Source organism: Strix uralensis, chromosome 13 (genome assembly GCF_047716275.1).
Source record: "Strix uralensis isolate ZFMK-TIS-50842 chromosome 13, bStrUra1, whole genome shotgun sequence".
In the NCBI taxonomy this organism is placed as follows: domain Eukaryota; kingdom Metazoa; phylum Chordata; class Aves; order Strigiformes; family Strigidae; genus Strix; species Strix uralensis.
Genome location: NC_133984.1, coordinates 16,322,653 through 16,343,635, shown reverse-complemented (window position 1 = coordinate 16,343,635; position 20,983 = coordinate 16,322,653). Strand labels below are relative to the sequence as shown.

The 20,983-nt window shown below is 39.8% G+C and overlaps 1 long non-coding RNA gene across 3 annotated transcripts in view; it reads left to right on the top strand.

The window, feature by feature from the left end:
* LOC141949070 (uncharacterized) overlaps window positions 1–20,983 on the top strand; it is a 68,315-nt gene that overhangs the window by 44,254 nt on the left and 3,078 nt on the right. For 2 of the 3 annotated variants that reach the window (XR_012630653.1, XR_012630651.1), the window contains one exon: window positions 9,594–12,214. The exons of the other annotated variant lie outside the window; for it this stretch is intronic. This is a non-coding gene — a long non-coding RNA (uncharacterized LOC141949070). Of the gene's footprint in view, window positions 1–9,593; window positions 12,215–20,983 lie in introns of those variants that run through there. 3 annotated transcript variants of the gene reach the window in all.

Genomic DNA, 20,983 nt, shown 5'->3' with positions numbered 1-20,983 from the left:
TTTTTAATCTTTATAAAGAGACATTCAAATATTAAGATATCAAATAGTCAATATAAACCCTAGGTCAAACCTGACAAGGTACAGTCTTTTACAGCTAACAGACTTCTTTCTGAGACATTCTTAGGAGCAGCCCAGGTAACCTATGGAAGAGACAACAGTCTTTTGCTCTCTTTCAAAGATTGCAATTTTGAAAAAATTGCATTTATTTCACATTTTACTTGAGCTCACACAGCCTCACTAATGTTCTAGTTATGAATAAAACCAAGGACTGACCTGCTGCCTGCTTCACTGCACTTTTTGTCTGATTGGGGAATGAGAAGAAGGAATATGGCAGGTAGCTCTTGGTCTCCCATGAATGTGACCAAGCCACTGTAGTTCTCATTGTACCAGAGGGTTGCTCCACAATAGTTCATGCTTTGTGCAATGTGATTTTCACTAGGACTTTGACTCTTGGTAATCAAGTATGCCCAATAACACACCCCAAAACTTACTATATAGGCAATTTAATCTTTCATAAATCCTGAAGTGAATTAAACTGTAGAAAAAAGTATAATAATAATATTAATAATCCTGATAATTTCCCATTGGACTTCATCTTACCATTAGCTATCTCAGTCATTCATAAAGCCTGCTTGGCTTGTTGGTTTTATTTGAGAGGATCCTATGCAGTCTTTATATGTTGCTAACTGAAATAAAAGGAATAGGAAGAATGCAAACATTTAATGTATCTTCTTGTGGACTTGCATGTAAGAAGTTTTATAATGGGTGTTTTCCAGTTTATTGCTTCCCAACAATCATTACTGGAATAGCTCTGCCAAAACATTGATGGGACATACGTTATAAAGTATTTGCAGCTTCAAGAGCTAAAGGGAAGGTCATGTTCTTCTGGCTGGTTATATATCTGTTATACAGGAGAATGAGGGTCTTTTCTCTGAGAAAGCTAAAGCTTTGTTTCCCATCCAAGACTATATCTAGGTACCAGAAAACGTTTGTAATAACATATGAGATTAAGACCATATAAAAAAGGAAGAAGAATGAGAAAAAGGTTGATGGGGGGATGAAAAGGGTAGTTTGGTTCCTCTGGCATGGAATTATATGTCTGGACTTTATCTAGCAAGCAGGTTTGACATTTATATGGTGTTTATCTCAGTGTGGCATCACAGATCTGGATTTCTGTCTGTGTGACTATAGGAAAGTCACTTTGCCCCTCTGTGCTTCCAGTTCTACCATAACCTCTTATTTGTCTTCATTTAGAATTTCAATCCTGTGGGGTTGGAAACTGTGTTCACTTGTGCAACCTGCAAGGCATAAATCTCAGCCTCTGCATATTGCTGAAATAAAAACATTACTGTTTCTGTTGTGACTCTAAAGAAGCCATTTGATCTCTTTGCCTTTATTTCCTCAACTTTAAAATGGGACAGTAACTCACAAGTGGGTTTATGAGGATTAATGGATTAATGCTAATGAAATATTTTTAGTTCCTCAAAAAGCTTTTAAGGACAGCAAAATATTGTTGAGGAAATGACAAATGTGTTCCATTTGTTTTTCATTAATTCACGTATGCTATGTGATTGACTTAAAAAAATGCACTTTTGATCAATCACATAGAATAGTCTGTCTCATGGCAGAAGTTTGTTAAGTGTTGTGGCTTTTTACAGCTTTGTGCCCTTGCTGAAGTGGAAAGAGGAAAGAACTGTGCATAAGTTTGCTTCAAGAATACCAGGAATTTTAATGATTTCCTGTGTCAAGTCCGAGGGTCCGGCTCTACCATTCAGGAGTGACATTGTGTAAACAACAAACGACTAGTGAGCTCTCTAAGAATTAAAACCAAACTAGTATGTGACTTTTTTCAAAGTATACTGGAGAAGCACACCAGAAGCCTGTTCAAAGTTCAATTAAGAAAATGAAATAGTGGTTCATATCAAAATCTGACTCATTTTTGCAATATGAGGTACTTTAGTGGTAATACCACAACAGATTCACAAGGAACCATTCAGTCTTTTGTTCTCTCAGGTAACCACGAATTGGGGAACCTTGCTACATATAGTGTAAGGAACACAGATAATTTCAGTACAGTAAATTATATGGAAAGGCCAATACGAAGGGGTCAGAAAAGCCCGTTTTTCCCAGGAATCCATGAAATAAAAAGTGAGACAATAAAGAAAAGGAGAACCTGCAAGCCTTTTAACACAGGTGGAGGATAAAATTCCTTTTTTCCAAAATATTTTTCCTAGGGAATGGTAATAAGCTCTAAATGTGGATAAAAAGCTTTCTCAGAGATGTTGGTGAATGACTAGGCAACTTAGTTGACAGTGGGAGTGTATAAGTAAGAATACAGTTAGATAGTTTTTAATTTAAAAAAATTTAATTTTCATATTTTTACAAGATTTAAAGTCTGGCTGGAAAGATACTACTTTTGTTACTGAAATTACTTAGCAATTCATATGGCTCTGTTGACTTCAGCTATGTATATATTAGAACCAATAGCTTTTCAGTGAAAGAATGCTCCATAAAGGCTTTTTAAGTCAGAAGTATTCCATATTTGTTTCCAATTTGCATGGCAACAGGAAACTATCATGATCTATTTATATTTGCATGTGTATGCATATGTGCATATAGGGAATTTAGAAATAGAGTAACCCTGGAGGGATGCTGAATATGTTCAGACTGAAGAAGAGAGAGAAACAGGCTGCCTGATAACTGAAGAAACAGTTCATTTTATTCTGTGCAGGCAGGCAGGAAAGGGAGTGCAACATAAGCAAGACATTTCATTTGTGGTTGAATCCACAGATGAGCTATTGTAGAAAGTATTCTCCAAAACATGCTTACATGAGAGATGGGGCACGTGGTACTGATTAGATTTAGTACCAGCAGAGCAGTTTTATTACACAGAAACATTACAGTTTGAAAGCTGCAAACGTGTTTCAGTGTCAGAAGGCTGTCCCTTTATTATTACACTGCCTTAACAGGATTTAATGGAGCTCTGCACCTTCTCAGAAAGTGCTCAGCACCTTTTAGCTTTGGCCAATGTTATAGTTGGAAAGATTCAAAGCTAGAGACAATGTTTTCTTTTAATAGTCAGACATGCTGGAAAACAAAGGAGAAAGCATGCCTCACATTCCACTGAAGTCAGTGGTTTCGGTCTCTTTTTGCACTTCAGATCACTTCCAGTCCCCTTTGGCAGGAAAGGAAGAGCCTGTGTTTGAGTCTGCATTGTCTTTCATACGGGGGTACTGAGCTCACACCTACCAGACAGGGAGTGATGCACCCCTTGTGGTACCGTGCTGTTTCTGCTGTGTCCAGTCACTAAGTGCCTTCTTGCCTGTTAGTTGATAGATTATCAATAAGAAAAAAAGAGATTATAAAAAATAAATGTACAGCCTTTTTTGAATTTGGTCTTCTCCTGGCATGCCACTGATTTGATTTACACTCTTTTTATCTAGATGATACCTAGAAGTTGAGTTAGTGGAACGTTTAGTTGGATTTATTCAGATACATTAGATCTATAAAAACAAGAGAAGAAAAAATTTTGAGTGTTCATTTATCTGAAAATATCAGTAATTAAATACGAGCTTGGGAAACACAATGCCCAGAGGTTGTACAGTATTGTTATTCTGAGAGCATCTTCTGAGCCTTATATAACAACCATTCTGAAAACTGTTGAGCACCATTCTTTGGAATTATTTTTCTGCTAGAAACAGGTTTTACACAGCAAATCAAAAAGATTTTAGAATCAGTTAACCAAATTAAGAAGGTTAAGAAAATATGTTAGTATATGTTGGATTTAACACTTACAACATTTCAGCCTTTATTTGTCTGTTTACTGCTTTTTACCTCCTCTCTTTTTTCTAGACTATGGATCAATGGAAGGCTAAATTTCCAGGTCTAGACTTTGTTTTAGTGACTGTTTTTCCAAACCAGGGAGAACAGGAACAATAATAAAGATGCAACAATAAAAAACACAGAAGATTCTCCACTAAGCATATAATTATTCCTCCAGTGTCAGTAATTCCTGATTGGATTCATGGTGATGAATGGAAGAATCCCTAACTAATTTAACTTCTTGATGTAATTCCTTTTTCAGATTTGCTTTTATCCTTAAACTATTGCTCATGAGGGCATTCTGTAAGATAGTACCAAATCAGCATTTCATATATAACATTTTAGTTGTTTTCTAATTGTTTCATTCTACATATGGATGTAATTTGTTCATCTAACAAAAGTCAGGGTAACATGAACACATATGATTTAGCAAATATGCAAGATTGTATTATAAAAAAACACAACTACTGTGCTTGCTAGAAGGAAGTGCCAGGGGCCCTCCCAACATGAATTGTTAATTACTTTCCTCTTCAGCTGCCATAAAGAACTCACTAAATGCCAAATTATTTCCCTAAACAATGAGTAGCACTGGTTCCTCTTTGGTCTATGTGCTTATTTATTAAGAATTACAACTTCCTTAATTGATACATAGATTCAAAGGAAAAGGAAATCCAACAGTGAAGCTATTTTTGTGGTCAAGGAAAATATCAAAAATATTCTTTAATGATGAAAACACGATTTAGTTTTCAGGCCCCAAAATCTAAAAAGCAGCAATATGAAACTTTTCCAAATGTCCTCACATTTTATTCTGCCCTTAGGCTGAGGACATAGGAAACATCAGCCTGATGTCTCTGTTGCTTCTTAAAGTTCTAAATGTTTTAAAGCATTTAGGAGAGTCAAGTTATAGCTCTTCCTCCACTTGAATGAAAGCACTGCTTGGACAGCATTACAGTATGCAAAAGCACTTATGTTTGTGAATGAGAAGAAATTTCAAAGGACATTATTAGGGAAAGGTGGAGTGAAGATGGCATTACAGGAAGCATTTGAAAAGGTAAAATATAGTAGATGTATTTTGGGAAAGCACAGAAACTCAGAAGTCTAAGAAGTTAAACACAAAGAAAAATAAGGTAGAAAAGAAAACAGAAGACAAAACAGAAGAGAACTTTTAAAATAGTTACATTAAAACATTTGCTGTCAAAGTGTACACCTGGAATGTCTAAAGAAAAGCACATCCTGACAGTGGAACAACTCAAACTCATTGAGGGTTTGCAGGTGCAAAGCCTGTGTAAACTTAATGGGTCTGTCCCACATAGTGCTGACATCTTTATGTTTCACAGAAGCCAATGGGAATTGAAAGTTCTCAGTATTTTACAAAATCAAGCCCTTGAAAATTCCAAGAGAAAAAATGCATGGTGGGAAAAAAATAAAATAATAAAAAAAGAAACAGTCCTGATGATAGTAAAAAGATTGTGAGACACAGTACTGTGATAAAAAGTGATGTGATGCTGCCTCCTGAGCACAGCTGAAAGCAGCTAGAAGATGGTGGGAGGGCTTTGTCAAGGCTGACTCTAGAGAGGGAGGAGCAAATGTCATGAAAGGCCTGTAAGACAAATACCAGCTTGATGCCAGTGCCAGCAATAGATGCCCAGAGCCTGAGAGTCATTTTCATCGGGGGCCCAACTTAAATGCCTCTATGTAAATGCACATGGCATGGGCAATAACCAAGAGGAGCTGGAGATGTGCACACACCTGCAGGGCTGTGATCTTACTGGCATCACGGAGACATGGTGGGATGGCTCCTATGACTGGAGTGTTGGAATGGAAAGGTACAGGCTCTTTAGGAAGGACAGGCAGGGGAGACAAGGAGGGGGTGTCACCCTCTATGTCAGTGACCAGCTGGAGTGCATGGACCTCTGCCTGGGGATGGATGAGGAGCTGACCGAGAGCTTATTGGTCAGGTCATGGAGAAGGCTGAGGTACTCAATGACTTTTCTGCCTCAGTCTTCACCGGCAAGGGCTCCAGCCACACCACCCAAGACACAGAAGGCAAAGGCAGGGACTGGGAGAAGGAAGAACTGCCCACTGTAGAAGATGATCAGTTTTGAGACCATCTAAGGAACCGGAAGGTGCACAAGTCCATGGGACCTGATCAGATGCATCCACGGGTCCTGAGGGAACTGGCAGATGAAGTGGCTAAGCCGCTATCCATCGTATTTGAGAAGTCGTGGCAGTCCGGTGAGTTCCCGTGGAATGGAAAAGGGGAAACATAACCCCCATTTTTAAAAAGGAAAAAAGAAGACCCGGAGAACTACAGGCCAGTCAGTCTCACCTCTGTGCCTGGCAAGGTCATGGAGCGGATCCTCCTGGAAACCATGCTAGGGCCCATGGAAAATAAGGAGATGATTGGTGGCAGCCAGTGTGGCTTCACTAAAGGCAAATCCTGCCTGATGAATTTGGTGGCCTTCTATGATGGGGTTACAGGACTGGTGGATAAGGGAAGAGCAACTGATATCATCTACCTGGACTTGTGCAAAGCATTTGACACTGTCCCGCATGACATCCTTGTCTCTAAATTGGAGAGAGAGATGGACTTGACGAATGGACCACTCAGTGGATAAGGAATTGGCTGGATGGTCGTACTCAAAGAGTTGCGGTCAACGGCTCGATGTCCAAGTGGAGAGCAGTAATGAGTGGCGTCCTCAGGGGTCGGTGTTGGGACTGGTGCTGTTTAACATCTTTGTTGGTGACATGGACAGTGGGATCGAGGCACCCTCAGCAAGTTCACCAACGACACCAAGCTGTGTGGTGCGGTCACACGCTGGAGGGAAGGGATGTGCCATCCAGAGGAACCTGGACAGGCTGGAGAGGGGTGACCGAGCAAACCTCATGAAATTCAACAAGGCCAAGGGCAAGGTCCTGCACATGGGTTGGGGCAATCCCAAGCACAAATCCAGGCTGGGCGAGGAGTGGATTGAGAGCAGCCCAGCGGAGAAGGACTTGGGAATATTAGTGGATGGAAAACTGACTGTGAGCCAGCAATGTGTGCTCACAGCCCAGAAAGCCAGCCGTGTCCTGGGCTACATCAAGAGCAGTGTGGCCAGCGGGTCGAGGGAGGGGATTCTTCCCCTCTACTCTTCTCTCGTGAGACTCCACCTGCAGTGCTGTGTCCAGCTCTGGGGCCCCCAGCACAGGAAAGACATGGACCTATTGGAGTGGGTCCAGAGGAGGGCCATAAAAATTATCAGGAGGATGGAACACCTTTCCTATGAGGACAGGCTGAGAGAGTTGGGATTGTTAAGGCTGGAGAAGAGAAGGCTCCGGGGAGACCTTATAGTGGCCTTCTAGTAACTAAAGGGGGCTACAGGAAAGATGGGGGGTGAGTTTTTATCAGGGAGTGCAGGGATAGGATGAGGGGTAACAGTTTTAAACTGAAAGAAGGTAGATTCAGACTAGATCTAGGGAGGAAATTTTTTTACAATGAGGATGGTGAAACACTGGCACATGTTTCCCAGGGAGGTGGTAGATGTCCCATCCTTGGAAACATTCAAGGCCAGGTTGGACGGGGCTTTGAGCAACCTGGTCTAGTGGAAGGTGTCCCTGCCCATGGCAGGGGGGTTGGAACTAGATGAACTTTAAGGTCCCTTCTGATCCAGGTCATTCTATGATGATTCTATGATCTGCAACGTGAAAAGCTGAGGAAAGACACACAAATAAGGCAATTGAGGCCGCACCTTGATTACTGTGTTCAGTTTTGGGCCGCTCACTCCAAAAAGGACATTGAATTACTTGAGCGTGTCCAGAGAAGGGCAACGAAGCTGGTGAAGGGTCTGGAGCACATGTCGTACGAGGAGCGGCTGAGGGAACTGGGGGGGTTTAGTCTGGAGAAGAGGAGGCTGAGGGGAGACCGCATCGCCCTCTACAACAGGTTGCAGAGTACTGGGGATGAGTCTCTTTAACCAAGTAACAAGCAATAGGACAAGAGGGAATGGCCTCAAGTTGCACCAGGGAAGGTTTAGACTAGGTATTAGGAAGCATTTCTTTACAGAACGGGTTGTTGGGCGTTGGAATGGGCTGCCCAGGGAGGTGGTGGAGTCCCCATCCCTGGAGGTGTTTAAGAGTAGGGTCGACATAGCGCTGAGGGATCTGGTGTAGTTGGGAACTGTCAGTGTTAGGTTAATGGTTGGACTGGATGATCTTCAAGGTCTTTTCCAACCTAGACGATTCTGTGATTCTGTGAAATAAGGTGAATAAAATACATACTGAATGAACATTAAGTTTTGTAACAGCTGGGCCAGTGCTGAGGTCAGATAACACAGTGGAGATCATAGGATGGCTTTCGACCCAACAGGCTCCTGCAGAAATCAGTGGCAATATTATTACTATCATGACATCATGTAATGAACTTCAGTGACAACCCAGCTTGAGGGGCTTATCATTTGGTAATGCTTCTGGGGTTTCTCAGAACTGACCATTGCCATGCTCTTTTACAACCCCAAAGAATACTAGTTGACAGGAACTGCTAAATGGTAGTTATTTTTTTTTTAGCAGAACTTCTCTATACTGACGAACGTGCATCCATTTACCATGCAGAAAAGTTTATTAAAGGGTAAAGTAACACACCATGTGATCATCAAGATCATCATTTCGTACTAGACGTGGTTCTGGCCACACCTCTGTTTTCCCTAGTCACAATTTTCTAGGTGTTGCTCTTGGCAAGTACAAAGACTTGTGCTTTGCTTGTGCAATAACAGAGTGCTCAGGACACTGTTACTATTTTGATTTGTATTGCACTACATTTATAAGTACATTCAGTAACTTCCAACATATTTTCTCACAGAATGTACAGCACAATCTGGGCCTGATTTTCATGAGCCTTCATTGCTAGCAGACAATAGCATATGGTAGATTAATCTGACATGTTGTTACATTTTCCTATACTAACCTTTTCAGGGAGGAAAAAATAAATAACTGTTTGACACACACACAAGGAATGTTGGTCTGCAACCCAGGTCAGTGTAGGCCTACAAAATTCCTCTTGGTTTTATTGCTGGCATTGTCATTAACAGTGTTCTGTGCCTGTTATCTGGTCAGATGAATTCTTTTTCTGTTATTTCAAGACATTCCAGTACATTAAGCTTAAAGTTGTCACTGATGTGTATGCAGTTTATAAAATAATGTTACCATTACCTCACCATTTCACTTCGCAATAAGATATCCTCCCTCCTAGTGTTCTGCCCCACAGTATGACAATGTCATGTACTCCTCCCAGTGATTTTCCCCCAGTAAAATCTATGACTGTGGTTTTCATAGTAATTGAATTACTGTACTGAAGCAGTTGCTGCCCATTTCTTCACAGTTCTGCTGAGGATTAGTGTGAAAGGTTATTTGGTGCTAGGTGCTGTCTGACCTAGAGCAACCAAATCTGAACACAGCAGTTTACTATCTACTTTATTTCAGAAGCACCCGAAAAACCCATTTCTCTCCTTACAGTCTGGGCCTCTGTAGCAAACTTTTGTCCCACACTGATGATCTCAGCAGCCAGACTCCATACTAGCAAACACTGCCAAGGGCTGGAGGGTAGGAGCTTCCTCTTGCTGATGTTGATAACACCAAGATCACTTTGCTTGTTGCTGCTCCTCCCCCTGTTCCTACTTACCTTCTTGCTTTCTATGTATTCCAACAGTGGATGTGTAGCTCTTCACACATCCTCAGCAATCCATGTGCCCAGGCATGGATAATCTTTTTCATTTTCCCTAATTCTCATATTGCAGTCACCAGTGAATCCAGGGTATGGGTGCACTACAACAGCACCTTACCAAGCTGCTGTCCTCAATTCCAGAGATGAAGAGTTCAAGGACAATCTCTCTCCTCTGCCAGCAGGAGAGAACAAGCATTTCGTCATTTTCTTCCTTCTGAAGATCTTACCTGTTTTATTGTCTCTTGGACACATCTGACGTGGCAGATCCTTGGAACAACTATTTTCATTTTTAACACAGCAGTGCTGCCTGTTCTGATCAAACCCAACAGCAGCCAGCAGTCAGCCATCACCTCCTGAGAATCCTCCTTGCTAAAAAGGCCTTGTCTGTCTCTTAACACAATGTAACCAAATCGTTTGGCTCCTGGATGTACCTTTGGGGAACTGTGGCTGGGATACTAGCAAAGACATGTTGAAAAGAAGGAAAAATGTAAATGAAATGGAGAAATATATGCGAATGAAGGGGGAGGGGGGACGTGCTGAAAAGAATAGAGGGGGTTGTCATGAAATGTCCATGAGAAGGCAGGCTGAGAAGGACAAGGCACAAAAAGATCACCAAAGCTAAAGAAGAAACTGAAAGAATCAATGAAGAGATGTAAAATCCAGTTCTGACAGATGAACTAACAAGAAAAGTAAAGAACAGGCAGAAGCAGATTACATCTCATTTTTTGTACTATGCTGCTGAGAGGTCTTAGCAAAGTGGAGCAGCTTGTATGCATAGGTGGTGTGCTGGGTAACTCCTGGGAGGATTCCCTCTTGGAGCGGTGTGAAAAGGGTGTATCTCCTTTTTTGTATCACTTTCATCTGGAAAGAAACCTATGTTTCCATTCCAAAAGTGCCTCAAGAATTGAAATACCATGAGGTAAGTAGAAACAATTGTGAGATGAGAGACAAATACCTGGACCAGTTCCTTTGCAAATCACTGGTGTAGACCTAGCAAGCAGGTTGGTCTTCATCATTAGTGTTACCATCTTCCTTCCAAGTTCGTCATGAAACTTAATCATTGTACAGAGGCTACTAACTTTAATCCTCATTAGGGAATAAATAGACTGTACTCCAGGAGCTAGATTCCCAACTCAGTGAGTAATTACTTTGATTTCAGGATTTACAACAATGTAACTGCTCAGAATGTTTTCTCTCTTCCTGTGTCCAAATTGTTTTGTCTATGCAAACTTCCATATTTAGACTTATAAATACAAAGGCATATTTTACTAAGGGATGCAAATTAAAATTTTCTCCTTTACACATGCTTGCTTTTAAGGCACTCGCACCCTCTCCTTTGTTAGGAAGCAGCCACGTTACCTCAGTTTTCAGGGCCTGGATGTTCACCAGTGCAAACAAGAGATAGGTGTCAGTTTATTTGGAATAGCTGACAGTGTTGTGGCAAGTAAATCTGTGCCATTTCAGGGCCTATGCAACAACAGATGTCACACATTGCAGAGAGGCCATGCCAGCTTGAGGACACAGATACAGACTTAAGTTCAATACATGGCAAATTTATTATTATTCAAGGAGTTATGTTATTTCACAACTCTTTTTCACAGCTAGAATTTTCCCAAAATAGACTATCCTTATGTCTATGACTTTAGTCTAAGACACATTAAAAAAGTAGTATATAGACTTGGGGTTATGGGTTGAAAACTTAACTAAAATTATTTATTTTGAAGTATCATCACCACATGACCACAAGTAATCCACCTGTTTTTTTATAGAACCAGTGAATTCTTTTCTAATAAAATGGAGGGAGAGAGGAGGGCAGTCAGCAGAATTGCTCATGTAATACCTGTTCAGATCTTGACTGTTGTGGCTACATCCTAAAACATTATGCAGGAAGACAGAGGTGTTGTTCATGTTAATAAATTACGTTTTGTCTACAAACTTCCATTCTCAAATGAGTAGACATTACGTGCACCTACCCTAAGCCTAAAATCATTAATCATTTAATTTGTCTTAAATTGTACTACTGGACCATAAAACATCCACACTGGTACACCAGTGTAACTCAGTTGACTTTGGGTCTATCACTGCAAAATTCACAGAAATTTGTCTGGGAGTTAACGTAGTCCATGTCAGACTTTTTTAACCTTATTGCCATTTTATACAAGCATCTAATTGCCTTAAAGAATTAAGCCTAACAATCTGCTATAAGAAAAGATTTAAAGTAACCTCAGACAATCAATAGAACATTGTTCTTTCTAGGATCGTGTCCTCTAAACCTTCTTCCGTGTAAATCAGCATGTTACCATTATAGTTCAAGTCTTCAGTGGGATATAGTGAAGTTATAATTTCTCACTGCCTGCTTTAGGATGCTGTAATATTTCTGACCTGCATGTGTACAGTCTCAAAAGTCAGACAGACTTGTAAAGCAACTGACACTGAGATTTTTCACAGAGTAGGCAGATGGTACCTACAGGCAGGTGGATGGCTATAGGAGACACACTAGGACAACGCAAAAATGGAACTGAGGAAGCCCCATGCATTTTACTTCACAGACCCTTTGCAGTCTCCTGACCCTACTGTCTGAATTAGAATTGTCTTAGAATCTCTAGTTCAGAGTTTGTTTACAGCACTGGCTTCTTTTTCTTGATAGTTGTTCAAGGTTGTAAAGATCTGTCTAAAAATAAAAATTAGAACATGTCCCTTGTGCACATTTCTGTCTCCTTTGTCAAATGAGACCAACCAGAAAGCAACTGACACTAATACTCACAGTCTTGGTTGAATATAGAACATTGCTGAATACACCAGGGCACCGGTGAGCACTGCGCTCAGTGCACAATGCCTCTGTGAATCATCCTGGCAAAAGACGAGCATTGTAACCTGCATTAAGTTGTGAGGAAGAGATCTTCTATTTGCAGAACTTGCTGTGTTAGGAGAAATAGAAGTATGTACTCAATGGCTGTAGAAGCCTTTACAGATCAATGACAAAATTCCCTTGGTTCTCAACAGTCTTCAGTGTCTGGGGCATCTAGTGTAAATACTACCAAAATTCCCTTTCTGTATTAATCTATCAGGCTATTGCATACTCCAGAGCTTTAAATTATTATCATCATTGTGAATGTAGGCACATTTTGTTCTTTCTCAGCAGTTGAGCATGCTAAGATGCATACCATCACTGTCATTTTACCACCTTGTCTTTCTGCTTGAAATTGTAAAAGAACTTGGAAGCGTTTATTCCGATTCTGTACTTAAGTGCCACATAATCTTATTCCAGATATCTGTGAATGCAAAAATAACTTGCTTTTTGAATATTTTCCTATACTTTTGCTTTAATTGTATTTGTGAGACACTCAAAGGTACTGTCTGTGTTTGTGTTTGTAGATCCTTTATTACAATGTGATTTCCAAATTTCAGTAATACTATTTCATTTTGTTTTCATGGCTAGGATGTTAGACAGATACCTAATATACTAAAAAGCTGTAGCTCTGTGTGGGATGTGTGTAGCCTCTTTTAGATAGCTTAAGAAAACATTTTGATATTCCAGAACATTCCCCCATAATGTTCTTGAAAATATCTAACATTTTGTACAATCTACTGAATTCCAAAAGGAAAAAATATTCTACAGTGTTGTCAGACCTTTACATAAATATTCTTCCCGCTCCTTTTTCTCCTTCTATCTCAAGAATGGTTATTTTAACAATGAGCTGGAATCTTCACTAGAGACACAAGTATCACCTCTTTCTCCTTCTAGAGGAGTCTGACTGATTTTTTGCAGGTTCTCACCATCATTTCATCAAAGATCTACCAGATTGCAACAGACACCCCAGTGGGACTCCATGAGGTTGCTGGTTCTTTGCTCTCCCAGTTATAGAGTGCTGTGCTTGGAATGAAATTATTTACATTACCGTTGATTACTATTACTAATTTTGCAGAGGTATGCAGCTGGTGTTGGGAAGCCTGAGCACTTGGCTAAGCTGGTTGTTGTGTGGTAAATGTAGTTTGTAAGAACAACTTAAGATAAAGTTTTGTCTCAGTACCCTAATCTTTTTAAACTCTTATCAGTGTCCCAGCCCAGTCTGAAAGGTTTCACAAGCTTTGCAAAATAAGAAAGCTTTCAGGACCCCATCTATGGTGAATAAACAGGTAGTTCTGGGATAAGAAATTCTGACACCTACTATCCAGGATCATGTTTCATCAGTATTTTAGTGTGATCAGTGCATTAAAAATGAATGCCCAGACAACTGAAAGCCACACTATCCACAACTAAATATGGATGTATGACTATGGTAGTGAACATTTACAACTATGTCTTCCAAGTTTTTCATTCCTTATTCTTTGAAACCAAAGTTTCTCCATTGGTAGGAAGTATGTTGCACCCAATTTTGTCCTTTAGACTTTACTCTGACATGTGATGACTAAATGTTACCCTGATGTTTGACCTCAGTCACAAACCATATACTGCTTGGTAGTCTAAGAATGTTTAGCCTGTGTCTGACCTCATAAATCATTAGTGGAGTGTGGAAATGTGCAGCGCTGTCATCTCTGGTGCGTGGGGTGAAGACGACCGCTCGGGGCGTGGCTCAGGTGCCACCTCTCGGTGAGAAGAGGAACAATTATGTCGATGGAAAAAAAAAAAACAAAAATCTGACTGCATTTTTTTCTTCGTTTTTCAATCTCTCTGTCTTTTCTATCTTCAGTGAATATACAGATCGGCATCAGTCAACCTAAATCCAGTAAAAGACTTACCCTTTAGCTGAATGATGGAGACGTAGATATCTGCTGTTCATTTGACTATGGTTCTTTACACCACTGATTCCCCTTTCAAAATCCTTAAGCTTAGTGATGCTTAAGCAGAACCCATTTTTTGAGGAATAACATCTTGGGTGACTTATAATAAGTCCACACTGTTGATCCAAAAAGGATCATTTAAAAAATTGTCTATATAGTATTATTTAATCTTTAGCTTAGTCCAGAAAAGGAAGCAAATCTGTTACGAGGCATCAGCAAGCCATGGATGAATACAGCTGAGAGGAAAGCAGGTCATTCTCAAGGACAGGGCTGTTCTGCTTCTGTAGAATACACTTTCTGTCCTGGAGTTTCAGAAAACACACCTGCTTCTGACAGTGCATGCTGTTAGTTGAAAGGTTTTTTGAAGAGAGTTTTTGTGTCTGTTTATTTGTTGTGTGTAACGAGCAGTTTAAGTTAACATGCTGAATATTTTCACTCATGCCATATTCTCCTGTGCCACAAACAGTACTTACAAAGAAGTAATTAAGTGGATAATTGTCTGGCAGGTACCTGGCAGGTTATATCTGCTAACTAGGTTTCCCATGCAATATGTGCTTTACTGATTCCATTATTACCCATTGGAATATACTTTAAAAGCAATTTTTTCAGGATGCATCTTGGTCTATTTTTTTCATTACCCTCAATCCTGGTGTTTATCTCTTACAGTTCATAAAGCATCTATTTTGATGGGTACACGTCTGTTCTCTCAGTTCTTCAGAGATATTACATGACTGTCTTCAATTTCCAGGTTTTCTTGTTACGCACATTTGTATGGTGATTTCATCAACTCTCATCTTCAAAGCTTGTCCATGCTTGGAAGTTTTTCAGGTCTATCTCTCCATTTCTAAGCATTCTCCTATGACAATAATGTTGCTTCATTTCCTGTTGAATATCTTCTTCGCAGGAAATAATACCACAGTCCTCCCTGTTGCTCAACCCTGTAATAACGTGCTGCTTCATTCATCTAGGATTCAAATTCCACTGCTTCATGCAAAACGAGGAGCGGCTGAGGGAACTGGAGTTGTTTAGTCTGGAGAAGAGGAGGCTGAGGGGAGACCGCATCGCCCTCTACAACTATCTGAAAGGAAGTGGCAGAGAGCTGGGGATGAGTCTCTTTAACCAAGTAACAAGCAATAGGACAAGAGGTAATGGCCTCAAGTTGCGCCAGGGAAGGTTTAGACTAGATATTAGGAAGCATTTCTTTACAGAACGGGTTGTTGGGCGTTGGAATGGGCTGCCCAGGGAGGTGGTGGAGTCCCCATCCCTGGAGGTGTTTAAGAGTAGGGTCGACATAGCGCTGAGGGATCTGGTGTAGTTGGGAACTGTCAGTGTTAGGTTAACGGTTGGACTAGATGATCTTCAAGGTCTTTTCCAAACTAGATGATTCTGTGATTCTGTGAAAACATTCCCTAATAACATTTCTAATAAACATATTTGTTCTTTCCCCATAGCTATGACTCTCTAAGGTCACTCCCCAGCCCTGACTGTTGTAACATCTTCCATACTTTCGATGATCTGGAATTTCCTTCTTCCTTCTCCCCCATAGTTTGTATAAAGTGTATTTTTTAGTCTCATATTTTTAGCCTGGCGATCTGACCAGATCCTTCCATCTTCTCTGACACATAATTTGATGTGCTAAACATTACTTTCCATCTCCCCTTACTTAAGTATCCTTAGCTCACAGTGAACCACCTTGAACTTGACCTTTTTGGAGGTGCTCCAGGACCTGTAATTTTGACTAGAGTTGCACAGCTGCACAAAATCCCATTTGAGCGTTATGTAAGAAAAAATGTTCAAAACCTAAGGACAGGAACAAAATGTAACATTTTCCAGTATTTCAAACCCCATAGAGAATCACTGATGACAAATTTAACAAGCAATTGTTTGTGTCAGACAATATGACAACTATTGAGCAGACAGCTGTTGCTCCAGATGGAATATGTATGACAGCTGGTAGGTCCAGGTGCATCGCTCTGGAATAAATCAACAGAACATTGGCATGTTAGTTTATTCTTGGCTGTTTTGATGGCACTTCTATCAGTTTCTTGGATACTCTGCTCTCAGTCCTTAAGAAACCATTTCTTGCACAATGGTGTATTAATTTGATGAAATTTAGATAATAGGGAGAGGATTTACAGTGATTATTAACAGATAAGAATTTAGGGACACAGCCTACTATAATTCTATGAGCATATTCACCTTGATTTTTTAAAACATGATTACAGGAGGTGCTCGCTTTTCCTGTACTTTGTCTTTTAGATATTCTTAAGTTGTTCAGGAGCAGAGAGAGCATTTTACCTATAGATAGCTTATCTGTATCTTCATTTTCTTGACTGGGACACTGTGCCAAGTACAACAATGTCTGAACCTTTATTGAGGAAGTTGTCTACTTTCTGAGAACTGAACTAGGATCAATAATAAATGCCACCTAGGTCCCTGAATGAGTTGGATGGATTTGATTGGAGGTTTAAATGTGAAAGGTTCTACGGCCTATTACCAGTACCCTGAATCATCCTATTATCTGATCTGTTTTAGCGCCTAAAAGGAAAGAATAGCTCTCAGTATCCCTGCAAAATAACCTTGAAATATAAATCCATAGGTCATCTAGGAAATTCCTCATGTTTCTGACTGAGTTGGTTTAGCTGTTTTCTTTCTGAAGAGAAATCTTCATATTCTTAAACCTCTTCTCAAGAGAACAGTAACATGGAGAAATAGGATTTTTAAAGATGATAATCCCTTTCCTCGCTTTGATATAAATTCTAAAGGAATGCAGAAAAACAATTTATAGAATTAGGGCTTGTTTTTTCTGAATATTTACCTTTCTTGCCTGTTTGGTGATAAAATCATAAAGGTTCTTATAAATCACTCACAGCTTGCATTTCCCCCATACTTACTACATTTTTAAAATATATTCCTCACTGACAGACTAGTACAATCATGGGAGTTAATAATCAGATTTAGTGTTCTTTGGTGAATCAGTACTTACACTGCAGCAATGTACAGTTTGTTATTAATAACTGTAGTGGGAATGAGAATCCATCCTACTGAGTATTTGGTAAATGCTGTAAAAATGTTGTGGGAAGATTCACATGCTTTCTGTTATAAAAAATCCATTCCAAAGGTCAATAGCTTGTCAATAGAAAAATAGATTAGGCTGTTACATAATAGGTTATACACTGACCTAGCTTTGGGTCTCCATAAATAAATAAAACCTGTAAAAGAGTTCTCATCCTTGGGATCAAACATCTAATGGATCAAGCATTTAATGGATATTCCTTAAAATGATTGGAAGGAGAGGGGCACTCACAATCAGACCTTACATTTTGCTTTTGGTCTGGCTGAGGGCTGAGGATATTCAGGAAAAAGAAGAGTAGATGGTATCCTCCATGTAAGTCTTCCCTAGCAAAGATGGCAGCCTTACTGTTTGTCCCTGGGGAGCAGAGATGAGCAGCAGCCTTTGTGTGACACCAACATCCGACAGTTGCAGAATCTCCATGGCTATCCCACATCTACACTGACAACTGCAAAGGAACCACAGAGAGGGGGTTGCCTTCACAGTGCCCTACCAAGGCAAAGAATTCACATGCAAAGAAACCCATACGTAACACATTTGGAAAAATGTTTATCTTCTCCCCACTAAGTATAGAAAGTAAGTTATTAATGCACTTTGCTGCCAAAGAGCAAATTGCTATTGCAACCAAAGAGAACTAGGCCACTGGCCAGAAGTGTCACAGTGGTTTTATGGAACCAAGACAATTCACTGGAAGTGCTTCTGCATGTCCTATATCTTACTTTAGTAAATTTGGTTGGAGGGTATATATATAGTATAAAGGAAAACACAAATGAGAATCAGCTCATTTTGTACAGTTCCTCTTCTTTACTGACAACCCTTCCTGTTAAAAGGCTTGTGAATAAGAAACTTTTCTTATTGTTCAAGCAGCCATGTTTGTTTGTATTTGTTTCACTGGCATGTTTAATGTCTCCTTGCGTTATTTGTAGGTACAAAATAGCATACCCTCTGATCCTAAAATTTATCCTTTGGGATCCAAGCTGGGTCTCCTGTTGTGTTCATCTCATTGTGTACATACAAGGCTAAAAGGAATAGAGGGAGAAAAACTGCTTCCAAATATTCCAATATTCCAAATATTCAGGTCTGTTCAAATTGGTATACTCAGAGGAAACCTAACGCACTGTTCCAGTTAACAGCTGTTGTAGGACCAACAGGGGGAACTCGCATCTGTTTTGTGAGTTCTCCCAAAATGACAGTAATTTTATTTTTTTTATTTTAGAAAAGTGATAATTAATTTAATAAAAGCAATGATATGTTGAATTTGTAACCGGAGGAATATCCTGCCCAAAATAATAGAGCTATTTTAAGCTGCAATACATTTAGTACCTAAACTGCTCGATATTGTAACTTTATCTGTATTTGTCTTTAATTTGAAATTGCTCTGATGCCTATTGATTAGTTTCATCTGAAACACAAGCATCTGTTACAAAATATTGATTTTCACATCACCTTTTAGCCAAGTAGGTTAATTGAATGGTGCTTGGGGAAATTATCTCAGATGCCGTCTCTGTCTAATATTTGTCTTCAAAATGCTGATGGAATTGTTTGACATTTAGCCAAGATACCTGCCAAAACTGGAGCTTAAGTAGTGAGGCTGTGTAACAGAGGTAGTGATTAAAGTTACATTTTGAAGAAACTCCATTTATTCCCTATTTAGACAAAACAAACAAAACTAAAGGCCAGATTTGGCTTCCATTAGTTAGTGGGAGTTTTGCCACTATTTTAACAGTTGACTGTTGGGTTACTGATATTTTAGGGAACACTCGGGGTACCACTGTCCTTGCAGTTTAAGTTAGTATAGAGTACTCAACTGTCATGAAAACCCACCTATATTTACAGTGGTGTTTTGTATTGTACACGCATGTGGTACTCAGGTCAAAATAGTTTCTTTTGGTTCCGGGTTTCAGTACAAATTCAAAACCTAGTCTGGGTTTCAGTCAACACTTAGCAGACAGTATGCTTATTCACAAAATAACAAGTGTTGTCTCATTAAAATAAGAAACAATTCAGTTGTTTATACTTGTGGTGAGAACCTAATTAATCTACTTTAGAGTTACCTTTCATCTGTACTCTTTGCTATCCATGTTCCTAAAGTGAAAACAGTGAACTTCATTCTTTCCTCACATTAGAAAATTTACCACGTTCCAACTTCATTGCCTTTACTAAATAATTCCTAATTAGTCTGATGTGAGATTAAAATTATCAGGTCAGTTTGTTCAACATTTAGGAGAGACCACCCTAAACTTCAGTGAGTTTACATGTGCTCTCAGTGTGGATTATTGTCTGATGATGGAAGGGGTTTGCTTAGCAGATGTGCCAACAAGCATCATGGTTTACAGTGAGTTAATGAGTGTAATTTCACTATATTGATGTTATATGAAAAGTGTATGGTTTCTCAGGTATAAATTTAGATAAAATTAGGCTTCCAGGCAGTCAGATACACTGTCAAAATAGATTTCATATATATGTAAGTATTGAAAATACCCTCAGCTGTGTAACTAGAAGTGCTTCCATTATACAAACTGGAAGAGTATTTAAAAAAACTGCTACAATACTGCAACCATTTCTACATGTTCACAGTTTTCCCAGCATGGCTGTAAACCTCTGCAGCCAGTTTTTATTCACTTCCTGACTTGCTGGGTGCGCTGCTGTAAGCTGACCTAAGTGCCTGGTGCTGCCAGAAGGGGCAGTCCTGCCCTAAGTGTGTGCTTCCATCACCTTCCTTGTGCCAGGATAGATGCGGGAAATGAACTCAAAATCAACCCAACAACAGCATGATTTTCAGCCAGATCAGTTCTGTGATCAGTCTCAGCAAATATCTACGCAAATGCAGGCAGAAAGGAAGTGATGGGAATGCACAACTGAGGATAGCACAGGAGAAAAAAAGGGACCACAGTTCGTTGGTAGTGGGTTGCATGTATGTCAAATTCAAGTGGCAGCCGCAAGGTATCACTTCACAACATGGCAGGAGCGGCATAACAGCGTGTTGGTTCTCTTCTCACCTATCTTCCCTCCTTCCCCATCTCATCCCAGCCATAAACTTCAGCTACTTACCTTTATTTGCCAGCTATTGCTTGCAAGATCACTTTTTGATCCATTTTAGCTTGCCAAGTATATAGCGGGTAAGAAAAGGTGGCATCTTCCACCATTCTAGTTAATTAAATTAACTCTGCAAAAGGTGAACTTGATAGTCAGAACAGGTAGATAACCCAGAGAGCAGGGTAAGTCCAAAGAAAGGTATGCTGCTTTCACTGCTGCAGAGCTATTGTGCCAGCTCAACAGATCATAGAACCACCGTTCAGCTGCTCAGACAATGCTAAATATCTTACAGTATTCAGGGAATAAAAGTAAAACATACTCCATTAATAATCATACAGGATTTTCTTAACTCTTCCATCTATAAAAAAAAGCAAGTGACAAAACTCTTTGCTTCCAGCTGGAAGTAAATGGCTCTTCACTGGAAAATGATTCCTTAAATGGTCACAGGTATGTTTGGCCTGGAGAAATATTACTTAGCATTTGATTGTTGTTAAGTCATCCCACTAACCAGTTAATTGTTGTGGCCTACCTACTGATGCCCAGCATTCAAGCCTGAGCCAAATGTAAATTGA